Source organism: Hylobates moloch, unplaced genomic scaffold (genome assembly GCF_009828535.3).
Source record: "Hylobates moloch isolate HMO894 unplaced genomic scaffold, HMol_V3 SCAFFOLD_7, whole genome shotgun sequence".
NCBI lineage: Eukaryota > Metazoa > Chordata > Mammalia > Primates > Hylobatidae > Hylobates > Hylobates moloch.
Genome location: NW_026652282.1, coordinates 52,647,525 through 52,657,728, shown reverse-complemented (window position 1 = coordinate 52,657,728; position 10,204 = coordinate 52,647,525). Strand labels below are relative to the sequence as shown.

The window sequence follows — 10,204 nt, the reverse complement described above, 5'->3', positions numbered from 1 at the left end:
AAAAAAAAAAAAAAAAAAAAAAAAAAAAAAAAAAAAAAAAAAGAACTATCTTGTCTGTGTCTACGGAAAATATTTCTGGATTTTGATATCAGTTTCCATTAAACCTGTATGTCAATTTGGAGATAATTGACATTTTGTCCCAGTCTTTATCATTAGGCTCCTGCCTTGTTCTTTATGCCCCAATTTGCTGTCCAGGTCACCAGGTCCTCTAAAATGAAGACCTGCTTTTCTCTCACTGGACAATCTTTCTACCTTCCTCCATTGCTTCCATCTTAGAGACTACCTGAAGTCTGGTAGCTGGAACCCCTGTTTCCATGGACACACCATCTTGTAGCCAACTGCCCACTGGGACCTTCAAAACATGGATTGCCTTGGAGCCCTCCTTGTTCTGCATCTCCTACCTCTTGGGATGCCCCTACTAATTTACATCATACTCCACTGGCTCCCTGAACTGTGGCTTGCCACTTAATATACCGTAGTCCAGCTTTATACCTGGAGCCTGAGTCTTCCCTCCTCACTCACTCACTACAATGTCAGCATGTAGTAGCAGGGAGATGGGGGGAATGCCTGGCCTTAGATTCTGGCCCCTTTCAGCTTGACCTGGCTTGCCACTGCTAATAAAGCTATACCAGGCCACATCTTGAAACATGGAAGGCAGAGCATCTAGCTTGGGACTGGAGGACTAATAGACCAAAAAGCTGTCTTTGACAAGTAAAGGATAAGCATGTTTGTCTTAATAGCACTTTTTTTCTTGTTGCATTTCTTTGATCTTTGGCCAAGCCTTGCTTACTTTGATCCTGTTTTTCTGTCTTTAAAATAAGGACAAATTGGAATAAATCACTGTTTTTCAAATATTTTTTAAGCAACAGATCACTGTATTGAAAAATATCTTCCACAAAATCCCCAAATATGAAAATAATACCAATTAAGTTCTAGTTAAGAAAGGAATAGGGGTGGCTTCCCTTCACTCTAAAATCTTAGAGTTCTGCCAAACCCAGTTTGAAAACCATGGATATAGCTGTCTTCTGAGAAGCCTTTCCAGCTTTGATGCCCACTAACATTTATAGGGTTAAATAAGCTGAGGAAGTAAGAGGGTCAAGAGAAGAAATGTTCAGTGAGCCTTTACTCAAAATGTGATGGCTTAGAGGAGTGTGGGCTCTAGCAACCAGCATGCCTCTGCTTGCCATAGGAATATTGATTCAAGGTTTCTAACGGTGCCTGCAACAGATCTAGTTCTGAAAACACCTGTCTGGGAAACCCTTTCAGATTCTCCCTGGTAGAGTTTCTTAATCCCTCTTATGTTATCCCAGAGTTTACTATTCACTCTTCCATTATAACACAGCACACACTGTATTGTCATTGCTTATTTACTGGCCCATCTCCAAATAAGCTATGAGCATCCCCAAAGCAGGAACTGTTCTTATTTCTCTGGATCTCCAGCCCCTAGGACAGCAGGCAAAGGACATGTCTTCTCAAAAGAAGACATACAAACAGCAAACAAGCATATGAAGAAATTTTCAACATCAGAAATAATCAGAGAAATGCAAATTAAAACTACTCTGAGATACTCTTACACCAGTCAAGATGGCTTTTAATAAAAAGTCAAAAAACAACAGATGTTGGAAAAAAGGGAACGGTCATACACTGTTGATGAGAATGTAAATTAGTTCAGCCTCTATGGAAAACAGTATGGATATATCTCAAAGAACTAAAAACAGAACTACCATTCAACCCAGCAATCCTACTATTGGGTATCTATCCAAAGGAAAATAAGTCATTATAACAAAAAAGACCCCTGTACTCGTATGTTTATTGTAGCACTATTTACAACAGCAAAGTCATGGAACCAACCTAAGTGTCTACCAACAGTTGATTGGATAAAGAAAATGTGGTATATATACACCATGGAATACTATGTAGCCATAAAAGAACAAAATCATGTTCTTTGCAGCAACATGGATGGAGTTGGAGGCCATTATTGAAACCAGCTTTGTGAACATTGTGACAGTGAGGAAAATCTGACATATGAAAACTCTAATAGTGAAAGAAATCTGACCTAACTGCCAACTCCATCTTGCTTCTAACCTCCAAGTTGCCCTTGCTCATGCCTGTGCATATGCCAAGGTAACTATGGGAGGAATTTAGTTTGTAGTTTAACAAACAAAAATGCTAACAGCCCCTTCCCAAAACAAATACCCTTCTTGCTTGGGGATCAGGCCTCTTTTGTAAAACCAACAAAGTAGCCACAAGATAAGAAATAATGGCTCGGGATTCATGCAGCCAGTAGTCACAAGATTGCTAGCCTCCCCAGTTGCTCCTATAGATAACATCACTGTTGTAAAACCTAAGATTGGTGTCTGAGATGTTTTTCAGACCCTGCATTCTGATGGACCAGCTGGGCCACCCAGACAAGTAAACTGGCTCATCTGGTCTTGTGCCCCAACTCCCAGGAACTGACTCAGTGCAAGAAAACAAGCCTTGACTCCCTATGAATTCATCCTCAGTCCAACAAAACAGCATTCCCCATTCCTTAGCCCTCTGCCCACCAAGCTGTTCTTAAAAATCCCTAGCCTCTAAATTTTTATGGAGGCTGATTTGAGTAATAATAAACTCCTGTCCTCTTGTTTAGCTGGCTTTGCATTTATCGAACTCTTTTTCTATTGTGAAAACCTTCCGTTCTCAATGCATTGGCTTTTCTGGGCAGTGAGCAAGATGAACCCATTGGGTGATTACATTATCCTAAGTGAATTAACACAGGAGCAGAAAATAGAATATCACATGCTCTCACTTATAAGTGGAAGCTAAACAAAGGGTATACATGGACATAAAGGTGGAGAAAGTCGACTCTGGAGACTCAAAAACCATGGAGGATGGGAGGGAGGTGCAGGTTGAAAAACTACCTGCTGGGTACAATGTCCAATATTTTGGTGATGGGTATGCTAGAAGCTCAACCCCCACCATTATGCATATAATATCCATGTAACAAACAAGCACATGTACCCCCTGAATCTAAAATTTCAACAAAGAAAACAAGGAGGGTACTAATAAACGTGTTGAAGTGAAATGTTGGGTCAAGAAGACATTTCTTGAATTCCTTTGTTTCTTCAGTTACTCTTTTTCCCTCAAGAAACCCAAAATCATTCAAATTATTCCCCAAAAAGCTTATCTAAATTTTTAGAAGGCAAAACTTTTTTAAGTTAAATGTTTGAATAGTATTCCATAGACCTACATGTTATTTTTTTATCTAGTTTATGATATAAGTTGAGATATATTTTTATGTGCTAACATACACTATATATGACTTATCTTATTAATTGGAAGAGTAGATCATGTAATCAGTGTATATAGTAAATTTATGGTCATTTTATAGGACTGGGAACATGATTTTCCTATTTTTAAATAATGTCAGATGTTTAAATTTGTTATATCCTCAATTTTATGACAGATTGGCCATATCTATGATGCATTTATTTGGCATTTTCATTCCCAAGTAGATAAGCACAATCCTTTTCAAGTCTTGTGATTTAGAGGATAATAGGAACCTGTCTGGTAGGGGAGCTAGGCTGCCAATGATGGAAAACAAGGAGGTAACAAGTAAGTTTATTGAAGAATATCCATCTTAATAATAATAGCAGATACTTCTATAGTATTTATTATACTGTTTTAGCCAGTTCCATTTATTAATTTAATTACAACCTAAGAGTTATTTACAATGACTATCATTTCCATTTTCCATATGAGAGACCAAAACCCATAGAGGGGAAGTTATTTGCCCTTGAGTCAGATAGCTAAAAATAGTAGAGACCAGAGGTGAACTCAGGCAGCCTGACTGAAAAGTCTGGGTGCCTCACCACTATGCATACTGCCACCTGTGCTAGGAAAGGAAGGGGTATCTGGGAAGTCAAGCTGGGCAATTATATGTGATATATGCAAGGGGATTTTGAAGGCCCAGGAGAGGACATCTGCCTTCCCACTCCTCTCCCAATCCATTTACTTGCAGATACCAGATGTTTCATTCATAGGCATAAGGTTTGGTCTATTGTTTACAATGCAACCAACCCTTGGGTGGGGTAATACTAAGATTTATGAGTTATTTTTACTTTCCCAGTCTGTTTCATTTTTATTTTATGAGTGTCATTTTTCATTGTACATTTTTATACAGTTGAATCTGTCCATCTTTTCCTTGGGGTTGCTTATCTGTCATTGTGGCTTTTTAAGTTATTATCCCTCTAACGCTTCTACTATAATCGAAGCCATTTTTGCCCCAGACTTAGGGGAAATAATGGCTACAACCTTCACATCAAATGCTGCCCTGTCCATTTTGAGATTTCTAAATGAAGCCTCTGTCATTGTCTTCTCAAGCCTAAATCAAGACAACTTATTTATAGTTTTTTCATGCTTCTCTCCTGTTTCTATTCACTGAATTATCACCAAATTTGGGTTCTCAAAATGACTCTGAGAATTAGGGCAAGTGGTGAGAAGATGAGGGATATTTGTAATGAATGCCTATTATAATTCAACCAATGTGCTAGGTGCTTTCTCACACCTTATCTCTTTTCATTTAATCATTAAACAGCTCTATGAGGGGGACAAGGGCCCTATGAGTAGTTCTAAAGTACCCCAGCCTGGGAAAGATGTGCAGGGAACCTGGTAAGACTCAGCCCTTTTGGAAACTCAATCCCATACTTAGTTCTGGTGATATAAAGGAGGCGGTTAGAAATGGAAGGTCATTGGAGATAGACAGTCAGTTTTGGTCACTTTCAAAGAGGTGGGAATTGAAGAAGAGGGGAGGGTGTGGATGAAAGTTTACTAAGAAAACGCAGTAGATGTACACTAGACTGCTTTTATAATAGAATTTTTACACTAGGGTTTTTCAGACTTGCAGAGGGGAAAAGTGGGACTCCCCTACTTCCACTGCCAGATCTTTGTTCCCTGAAATTTGCATTTGGGGGATCTAGGTCAGTGACATTGGGTAGGTGAGAAAGAATAGAGGAGTGAAAGTTCAATGACATAAAGCCATCAAAAACAGCAAGAATCTCAGCTGAAATATTGCCTAAGAATACCTAGCACTGTCTATGTAAGCAGATACAAATTCTAGCTAATCACCCACAAGTCCCATCTCCTAGGGGAATCTTCAAAGTTAAGGCTTGAAACACACCCCTCAACACCCCAGCTGAAGGGCTGAAGCGATGGAGAACATGAAAATTTTCTGAGAGAGTGTGAAGAATGAGATTACCTATCTCAGCTCCTAACTCCCTAACCTAGGGAGGTGAATTGCCATTTCTGTTCTTCAGTTTTTCCATATACCATAGGTGAGTGCCTTCCAGCTCTAACATCGTACGGTTCTCTTCCAGTCTTTCCTGTCTCAGTGAATGCCACTGACCTTATTACTGAAGCCAAAAATCCAGGAGTCATTTTAGATGCCTTATCTCTCCCTCCATACCTCTCCATCCTATCTATGAGCTAATCATATCAGTTCTGTGCCCAGTAATATGTTTCCAATCAGCCCATTTTTCTTCATATCTACTATTACTACTGTAATTCAAGCCACCATAATTTCTTTCCTGGAAAACCGTAATAGTTTTCCCACTGGTTTTCCTACTTCTACTTTTGCCCCAATAAAATCTGTTCTCACAGCAGTCAGTGATGTTTAAAAACTAGATCATGTTGCTCCCCTGCTTAAAACCCTCAATGTCTGCCTATTGTAATTAGAATGAAACCCAAACTCATCACCATGGTTTACAAGACCCTGTTTTTAGAATAAAAGTTTAATGATATAAATTGTCTCCTCAGTCTACTTCTGCTCCCCTTAATCAGCCAGAGCCCTACCTACTTTTTTTTCATAGGCTAAGCATTTTCTGACTCAGGACCATTGCACTGGCTATTCGTTCTGCCTGGAGCACTCTTCCTCCAGATCATTGTATGCCCAACTCCTTATGTCTCCACTACAATGTCATCGCTGAACAGCAGCCTTCCCTGACCATCCTAACTAAAACATTCCCCCTCCTGCCACCATTCTGTCCTATTATCCTCAATTAGTGTCTTATGGTCTTATCTCCCCCTAATATTATTATGTTTATTTTTTTTTCTTTTCTGTCATTATTTTCTGGCTCCTCCTACTAGAATGTAAACTTCCTAAGAACTGGGATCTTGGGTAACTAATAGAATATAGTAGGTGAGAGCATGGCTTCTGGAGGCAGACTCTCTAAATTTGAATCTCAGTTCTGCCACTTACTAGCTGTGTTACTCTGGGCAAGTTACTTAACTTCTCTGTGCCTCAACTTCCTCTTCTGTAAAATAAAGATGATAATAATATATACTTCCTGTGAAGTTTTTGCAAGGATTAAACTAACTTAATACATGCAAAGCACTATATATCCCTGGAACCTAGGAGAGTGCCTGGCATGTATTAAGTGTTCAGTAAATATCTGTTGGCTGTTTGCATGAATTAATCCTCGATGCCTCCTGCTGTTTCCCTCCCTTCCTCTCTCATCCTGCCTAGTTTTGTTCAGGAAGCTTTTCCCTGACTCCTTGCTCACTCCTCAGGACTAAATTGGTTCTCCCCTTATGTGTGTGCTCACAGAACCTAGACTTATTTCAAGCCCTGATTGCTAGGTATAGCTATATATGTATGCATGATCTTTGTAATAGCTGGCCTCTCTCACTAAATGGTAAGCTTGGTAAGGGCAGGGCCCATGTCTGTCGTATCTGCTATGAAATCTTCACTAAAACCTCGATGGTTCCTGACATATCATAGGTGCACAATAAACATTTTTGGGCTGAAAACTTTTGGCTCATTTTTCTCTTAGAAATGCTGATTAAGAAATATAATGAGAAATTTAATAAGTAATTTGAACTACTTTTTGAAAGGCAATTTGGAACCAAGACTGTTGTTGCATCTCTGCCTCCTCTTAGTTTAGTTCACTGTTGAAGTACAAAGAAATGTCTGTGAATTCAATATTCTGGCCTCCATTTTTAAAGTCTCGATCTATTCCCTGAAAGTATAATCGAGACTGACTGGCTTCCCTTTTGCTAATTTCTTGCATTTTAATGATATTAACCCCAACATACCCTGCCTGACTTACCTGTTTCTTAGCAATAAGAATAATGTTGGCCCTGATAAAACTAATATGTTTTTTATTTCTACCCCCTCAAATCAATCAGTTCTTCTAATAAAATCATGCATTAGAACTCACTGCTAGCCCATATCTTAAATATTGTTTCAGCCGTTGCAAACTTCTGATCAATTGAGAGCTACTGAACACTTACTATGGAAAAGCCACCACCTTGGCTTGCAGATACTGTTTTAAGTGCTGCTTCAGAAGAAGGGGCAGAAGGCTATGGTTTCCTTCTCTTCCTCACTCTTTCTCTACAACATTTTCCTTCCTCTCACTGCTAGCCTGGATTCTTAAAACTCAGCAAGGAACAGGTGAGACATCTGTTCTCAAGGAGGTCAAGGAGCCAAAAGCAAACCAACAGAAGCTAAGAGGCATATTACTCTTTCTATATTTGGACATTTTAATTGTTACAAATAGCACAAACCTTCTTCCAAGCTCCAGGTTTTCCCACAGCCTCTTCTCTTAGATTAACTGCTATCTCCCTTAAATATCCATAGTTGGAAGCATGGGACATGCTTGGCCCTCTGCAGACACCCTATATTGGAGTGCACCTTCTGGCTGAAAAGTAACAGAGACATTCAGGCCCCATGGTAGCAGCAGCAGCTTGATACAGGCCACATGGGGCCATAGGAAGAGCACCGGCCCTTGAGTCAGGAGTCTTGGTTCTGTTTCAGCCAAGTTGGGTGACGTTGGACAAGTCCTTTGCCTCTCTTGGTCTCAGTTTCCTCATCTGTAAACTGGGATTTCAGTGAGGCTAGAAAGACAAGATAGTTCCCAAATTATTACCAAATCAGACTCTAAACCCATTAACATATTTAATTGAAACAGATGTGTGAACATAGTCAGTGGTAAGGATTCTTAGGGTGAAGGGGACAGTGGAAAAAGAGAGAGACATTAGGTTTAAAATCTCAAAGGCTGTTCATAAATTGCTTCCCACACATCCCATACAAACCCTCCACTTCTCCCCAAGCCAGCATTAATGCATTATAAACCACTTTATGTTTGACATAGATACATACACTTGAGACCCCATTGTAGTTTTGGTTGCTATATATATATATTTTTTTCCAGACACACTCTCTTCATTAATCTGCAAGTAACTTGGTCCAAATTGGGCACAGGCTCTAGCTTTATAACTTATTGTGTGGCCTTGGCAAAACAACTTTCCCTATCTGAGTCAGTTTTCTTCCTTCTAAAAGGGGATGAATCTACTTGCCCCCTTCATAGTGGTTGTGAGGATGAAAGGATAGATTGTACATATCAGACTCAGCACAGTAGCCAGTACATGCCAGGCACTTAACACAGGCTTGTTGCTTACCTTTTCCCCTTACGGGATAGAGCTGGGGCCAGTTCTTGGCTCTGGATCCACAGGCTTTGTGACTAACCAACTCAATGTTCTTTAAATACCAACTAATGGCTGTACAAGATAGCAACCTTCAAGACGATAGGAAAATGTAGACACCAGGGAGAATTTTATGGTTAAGAAAGCTATTACATCTTGGATCCAAAGAAGAGAAGGGCTTTAATTTCTTCCCTGGAGAATGTTTAAAATCACTGTGGACATCCCGAATGACATGAGATTCATGTTCCACAAACTTCTCAAGCTCCTACAAAATACCAAGCCCTGTATTCAGCGTGATCATGGGAATGATCTCATAGAGGCCTCACAACAAGCCTTTGAGGTGGGCTCACTAGGTACATTTTTCAGATGAGGAAACTGAAGCTCAATAAAAGAAAGGACAAACTCAGAGAGAGTTCTGACTCACCTTTAGTTGGGAGTGAGTCACCATCTTCCTTTTGTCCAACATCCAGCTCTCTAGGCCTGTTTGTGCACTCTGAGTAACTGCCTCTTACCTGGTCTCATGTCCTCTAATCATTCTCCACTTTGCTTCCAGAGTCCCTCTCTAAAATATTCCTCCATCCTTATCACTACCGTGCTTTGAAACATAAAATAATTAAACATTACTTGGTGCAGAATAAGCACTTAAAAATGTTTATTAGGGCCAGGCGCAGTGGCTCATGCCTGTAATCCCAGCACTTTTGGGAGGCTGAGGCGGGTGGATTGCTTGAGCTCAGGAGTTCAAGACCAGTCTGGCCAACATGATGAAACTCCATCTCTACTAAGAAATACAAAAATTAGGCGGGCGTGGTGGGTGGGCACCTGTAATCCCAGTTACTCGGGAGGCTGAGGCAGGAAATTGCTTGAACCCAGGAGAAGGAGGTTGCAGTGGGCCGAGATCTGTGCCACTACACTCCAGCTTGGGCGACAGAGTGAGACTGTCTCATAAATGAATAAATTAATTAATTTAAAAGTTTATTAGATAAATGTCTGCCTATAGGATTAAGTCCAAACCCTTTAGTCAGATATTTAACATATTTCATAGTCTGGCTCCTACCTGCCTTTTCTAAATACTACAACTCCCATTTCTTTTTTCCACCTCTACACCTCATATAAGAACCCTATATTTCAGGCACTCTGAACCACTCATCCTTTCCTTTCTCTCTCTATTGTATCCTCACCTGGAGAGCTCATTCTCTTCTATGGTCTGACAAATTCTTAGTCATTCTTGAGACCTATTTACATCTTCTCTGCACAGGTTACACCTTATCTATTCCTGTATTTTGACACCACACTGTATTGTAATTAATAGGTAAATTTTCAGCCTCTTCTGTTCCTCAAAGGCAAGGATTTGCTTTTATTTATCTGCCTCACCCGGTGACTCCTACAGTAAGTACTTCTTCAATTGACTGGCAAAGTCCGAGCTTAAGTAATTGTTTGTTGAATGGGTAAGTAGCTGGAAGTAACAAGGTTCTCCTTCCCACTCTCCTTTCCCCCAGCTTTTGCAGCATCTCCCTCCTCCTTTCCTCCTCTTCCCCCCCCCCCGCCCCACCCTAAATTGAATGCCAAAGTTACTGGTCCCCAGGCAGCAGCTAGCACATTCAACATCTCCAAAGCTACTTTCCCTGCAGGGTTTCTTTCCATCCCCAAGGCGTAATTAGCGACTACCGCTAATCTTTTGCGGGTGGGTAAGTGCGAGGGCCCCCGAAGGGAGCGAATGGGTACGTCTCTCATCTCTCCAATTGCC

General features: G+C 40.4%; 1 protein-coding gene across 2 annotated transcripts in view; it reads left to right on the top strand.

Moving 5' to 3' along the window:
* Positions 1-10,204, top strand: part of ZC4H2 (zinc finger C4H2-type containing) — a 124,610-nt gene that overhangs the window by 50,671 nt on the left and 63,735 nt on the right. The gene's annotated exons all lie outside the window — the stretch shown is intronic.